The sequence below is a fragment of the Cibotium barometz genome, chromosome 9, assembly GCF_041138505.1.
Source record: "Cibotium barometz isolate CiBa-2024 chromosome 9, ASM4113850v1, whole genome shotgun sequence".
NCBI classification, from domain to species: domain Eukaryota; kingdom Viridiplantae; phylum Streptophyta; class Polypodiopsida; order Cyatheales; family Cibotiaceae; genus Cibotium; species Cibotium barometz.
The window spans coordinates 31,149,568-31,155,567 of NC_141054.1; positions in this window are offsets into that span (position 1 = coordinate 31,149,568).

Here is a 6,000-nt window from a genome sequence, read left to right on the forward strand (position 1 = left end):
ATACAATTTCAACAAAAAATACATAATTTAAGCTAAAATTAATGATTATAGTTCTATGTTTAACTCTAAAGATAGCTAATATTCACTAAAAATTGTATTCTATTACATTGTTTGATGTAATGGATGTAAACTAAGCTTAATATACTCTATGTGCAAGTCTTAAAAACATTAAAAATAACATTATTAATAATAAAAATAACAATTTAAGCTAAAAATTAAACAAAAAACCATTCTTTAACAAAACAAAAAAGAGAGCTATTTTACACAAAATCACACACGAATTTTCATCAAATCCACATCTTTTTTATAAGAAATCATTAATAAAGACAATGGATAATGGGTAATGCGTAAATTAGAGAAAAACAATGGAAAAAGCCAAGGGATGGCTCCCGCGGCAGCGGCGTAAAAAATGTTATGGCTCACTCTAACCTCCCTTGAAACATATCCAACAAGAGATTGCCTGGTGAACCACAATTGTCGTGTGAGGATCTTTCCAATGATCGAGCTTATAACCCTTGAGATCTCCAAGCTCTACAACTCCTTGAGAAGCAATTCAACCAGGCTTCCCACAAGCGTTGTCACACCATCGCGTTGTATTAGGGGTACTCATTTCTCCTCTCACCTCACATCACTCACTCACTAGTATGCATTAGAGAGAGATTAGTGAGAGGATTAGCAAGAGCAAGATTCTATTGAACAATGGGAGAGTATATTGTATTATGAGAGAAATTCACTTATATACATGGCCATAAGTGTTCACACTTACTTAAACTGTGGGCGGCCAAGTACTTTAGGCTCATAAGAGGCCTAATGTTATTACAATGACTACTCTCATAATATATCCATGAAGTACATCACTTGGAACTTTATCCTTACTTACTATCAAGCATTCTTGATATGAGAATCGCCATAAGTATTTGTCACATCATTACGGGCATCTGTCCAAGTTGTAGATTTGGACACCATTGCTTCATATACTAAATGTATGACCTTTTGGTGTATCTACCTTGACTCCTTGATGTAAGATGATGCCGGTAGGTCTTGTTAACCCTAGAAATGGGTTAACATATGGGTGGATAAGTTCTAGAACTCTATTGATGATGTGTGTAGTGTTTATCTCCTTAGTGAACCATCAAGGATTGTTAGAGAACATCTTCTTGTGTAAAATGATGGATTAGGAGGGCCTAGTCTTGGCATATGTGTCGAACTAGTCCCCCCATCTTACCCCCAAATAGTTTAAAGATGAGGTGAACCTTAAGTTGAAGCTTATGCTTCAGCACCTACCTCATAAGAAAATGGTAATTCTTCCATGGGGGGGAGGGTAAGAGAGAGGTACTACTGGGATAAAGAGAGATATATACCTCCTTAAGAGGATTGATGACTTATCTTATTATGATGAGATGTCCCATGTATATTTTTTAAAGAAATAATATACTTGGGTTTATCTCTGGACATGTTGAAGCCATAGGCCAAAATAGGTAAATCTTGGTCATTGAGGTCGAAGGATCTTGTCAAGGTATCTCGTTCACTTTTCTTATCAACTTCAGGAGTATCCATTCATTTCTATCTTGTGTGGAAAAGTTAAATATCAAAACGATGAAAACTACTCGTGGGCTTAGAGTGAAATTAGCTAGTGGTAGGGAAGAAAAGACCCACCTAAGGATAAAAACTCTTAAGTGTACCCTTGCTGTGGAAGCGAGACCTCAAGGAATTTAGAATGTTGTTTTTCGAGAATTTTTAATGCCATTATGGTGGTAGTTAACAAATTAACTAAGGTAGCTTACCTTATTTCAGTAAAGAAGATATACATAGCCACGTCGATATTGTTAAGTTATTTCTCAAGATAACATCATGAATGCATGGATGATCTGGTGGGGAATAGATGGCCCATGTATCATTCATGATAAAATCATGATCAGACGATGCTCTATGCGTTGCCAATCTATGAGGCTGGGATTTCATATTCACGTGATCACAGCCTTTTTTCTTGTGATCACAGCTATTGTTCACAAATCTCAATGTTCACAAAATTCACAGTTCTCAAATCCTAGAGGGTGGGATGACCTGGTAACCCACAATTGGCCCGCCGGGCTACAAGTCTGGACCGCCGGGCCCGCCTCCCGACCCAGCGGGCTATATTGTAGTATAAAAGGGTGGTCCAGGGGGTCACTGTTCACAGAATCTTCCTTGTACTTGGTGTCAGTGGTGCTAGTGTGATCAATTTGAGGTAATTTTTAAGTTGAAAGTGTTGGTGTCATTTAATTTTTTGCATACGCTTAAGTTTAACGTTGTTTGTGATGCATGTGCATGTGTCGTTAAATGTTAAGAGGCCCGCTGCAGATGGCCGAGCGATTGGCTAGGTCTGCTGATGTGCACTCTTAATATTTAACTTATGTAGAAGTTTTCGTTGTGGCACGGTATCTGCAAATGGTCGATTTACTGACTAGGTTTGCAGTTACCAAGTTACAATGCGGCTTTGTTTTTGTTAAATGCTTTGAGAGCCCGCTGCAGATGGCCGGTTTACTGGCTAGGTCTGCTGATGTGCGCTCGTAGCATTTGACATGTGTGATGCTTTGCTACTTAGTACGGTATCTGCAGATGGTCGGTTTACTGACTAGGTCTGCTGACACCAAGCTATGTGGTGAAGTTTGTTTTTGTTATTTGGTTTGATAGTCATCTGCAGATGGTCGGTATACTGACTAGGTCTGCTGACGATGTGTCAAAGCATTTAACTTGTGCCATAGTTTTCATCTTAATGCGATATCTGCAGATGGTCAGTATACTGACTAGGTCTGCTGACGTCAAGTTAAGTCGTAAACTTGTGTTTTGTGTTTGTTTTTGACGATGAATGTGATTATTTAGTTTGCATGACATGAGTCATAAGTGTGTTGGATGTAGAAATCTCTTAGTTAGCTTACAAATAGCATTTTTTGTGGTTATAAATGTTGCAACTATTTGTCAATTATATTGTGCAGATTGATGGCGACGCTTGCACTTACTCCTGAAATCAAGAAATCAATTCGTATCAAACTCGTTACCTTCATTAGTTGCTTGTCACCTAATCACATCGAGGGTATTGTGTCTGATAGGAATCGATTTGAGCAAATATTAGGTGAGGTTGTCCGCGCAGTGAAAAATATCCATGTGGGTGCTGATGGAGCAGCCATCAAGCATTTTGTTACTAGCATTGTGGGCAACATGCCTAGATGCGCTGTTGACCTAGGTGACGACAGACCAGCGGAAACAAATGAATCCAAGCTGGAGCACTTCCACACAAAATGGAAGGTAGAGAAAGAGAGGTCCAAGCGTGCAAAGGCCATAGACACCCAAGCTATCCTGAGCAAGAGAGCTCGCAAAGAGCTGGACCGGCCTGCTCTAATGAACAAGAAGATTTATCATCTGGTGCACGTGAGGTCTCTAAAGGCACCCACTTGCAGCGCACAAAGCATAATACTAACTGCAGCATGACAATTGGGTTGCCTGCAGAGGCCATCATCACAGAAAAGAAGATGGGCTCTGGATCGTACGGCGTTGTACATAAATGCCATATTCAAGGTGTCTCCTGGTTTCCAGAAGGCATTTCTTATTGTGCAAAGCAATTCCTTGGTAGTCGAAGGGCTCAATTGAAGTCTTTTGCTCAGGAGGCTTCAATCGACCTAACCCACAGGGGCATAGTGCGCGCCATTGGGCACACAAGGAAGGAGCCATGGATACTGCTCTTCCCCCTCTTTAATGGGGGAAGTCTTGGAGATATAATGGAGTGTGTTCCGCCTCCTAAGGGGACCCTCAGTTCCATGCTTGCTGCTGCAGGCAAAGGCAACAGATACAAGAAAAAACAAGTGGCTCCTCATGAAATGGAGCGATACAAGTCTTTGATTTTTCATGCTCCCGAGCTTATCTGTGCCCTTGTGAATACCATGGCCTTTGCACATGCTGAAGGGATCATCCACAATGATTGCCACCCCTGGAATATAATGATAGATTTCACCAAAGAAGGGGTGCCACGGGTAGGCATCATTGACTGGGGTCTTGCATTGAGGGATGGGATTGAGTTCAAACCCACAAATATCGCCAACAAAGCAGAGCATGATCAACCCCCCTGGAGAGCCCCTGAGCTCGCAGATGTAAGGTCCCCTTGTCCATGGAGCAATGCATCAGATGTCTTCTGCTTGGCTTGGGTGATTGAAAAGTTTACATTATTTTGTGCTGAGTTTGCAGAAATGACCAAAGTGCCGTGGGTGGGTAAAACTGCCATCCACACAAATTTGATTTAGGAATGGACGGCTGCCTATATGACGCCATCAAAGGAAGATAGGAAGACCATGGCAGATTTTGAGGAGCAATTGAAGAATTTGGAAGTGTCACCTGCTGCATGCTTACGTCCACTATCTGAGATGACACCACACTTATTTTAAAGCCTCTTGTAAATGATATGTTTTGGTTGGCTATCTATTCCATGACCTGCCTTTAATCGACTGACACTATTTTGGTCCCAATTGTTAAATATTATTTTGATCCCAATTCTCTCTCTCTCTCTCTCTCTCTCTCTCTCTCTCTCTCTCTCTCTCTCTCTCTCTCTCTCTCTCTCTGAGTATTTGAAAATAACAAGTTTGCAGTAAATAAACATTGATTTTATAAACTTATACCCAACATCTGAAAATAACTTTAAAGCTATTCCTAAATTAACATTGATTCTATAAACTTAAAGTGTATACATACTTTTTCTCAGATGGCTGATAATAATGAAGCCGCAAAGAAGGCATTTGAACGCTTAAAGCAAATCTCAAGAACTGGCACTGTGAATGATGCGGCACGTATTGCCGGACGCACCTCCAAATGGGCACCGGCCCATGGATTACAGTATGCCCAAGTAAATAAGAATGTGTCCAAAGAGATGGTCAAGAGCATCTGGCCTGACGTCTCCAATGATGCCATAAAAAAAGGGCGCTTGAAGCTAACACAATGTAGTGTTCCTTTAATTATCGAGCATGCGGAGCGCATTTTTGTGGATGTCATGGCCCAACCCATGCATCACGGTGACTGTCCCCTCTGGTTTGCTAAAATGCTATATGCACAATTTGTGCAGAATTCAGTTGTAGACTTTAGCTCTCGACCTCCTCATCTACATGTGGAAGACATTCGGAGTGAGTCAATCACTTCAAACTCAAATCAACCAAATTAGAGGCACCCAAGGCCCTCAACAGACGGAAGCAGCACCAGAGCGCGGGCAAGCACCTGAAAGTTCAAGCGCTAGAGATATACTAAGAGAGAACAAGCTCTTGAAGAGACGCATAACGCAAATGGAGGAGCAAGGCCATGCAAACTCTCCTATGACGGCATTTGAACACCCGAATAGTTTGGAGCAACCACCTCTACATGGGCACGAAAGTGGCGGACCATGCCCTATTTGTTATAGTTTCTTTCACTCATGGTCTGGCCACTACACTGTCCCATGTGGGAACATGTACCACTTGACCTGTCTTTTGCAACACATGGTCAACAGTACTACGTGTGCTTTGTGCGGCAAAGAATTTCACAAAAATTTGTATATATGTTTTAAATTGGGTGCCGACTATGATCGGTTGACCAATGCACGACACATGGACGAGTTAGAGCCGCATTTAAACTTATCTCTCTCTTAAATGCAACCCTGGAATTTAACAAGATTCGGCAACTTTGTTCAAAAGATTTCCAATGCTCTCTCTCTATCTCTCTCTCTCTCTCTCTCTCTCTCTCTCTCTCTCTCTCTCTCTCTCTCTCGCACACACACAAACACATGCACACAGATTACTTTGGAGTGTGTCAAAACTAACATGATTTCGTATTCTAAGTTTAACATGACATGACTAAAAACCATACTCTCTAAATTGACACTAACATGTTTGATATCCAGTTGTTGCAAGACGGATTACATTGGAGTGTGTCAAAACTAACATGATTTCGTATTCTAAGTTTAACATGACATGACTAAAAACCATTCTCTCTAAATTGACACTAACA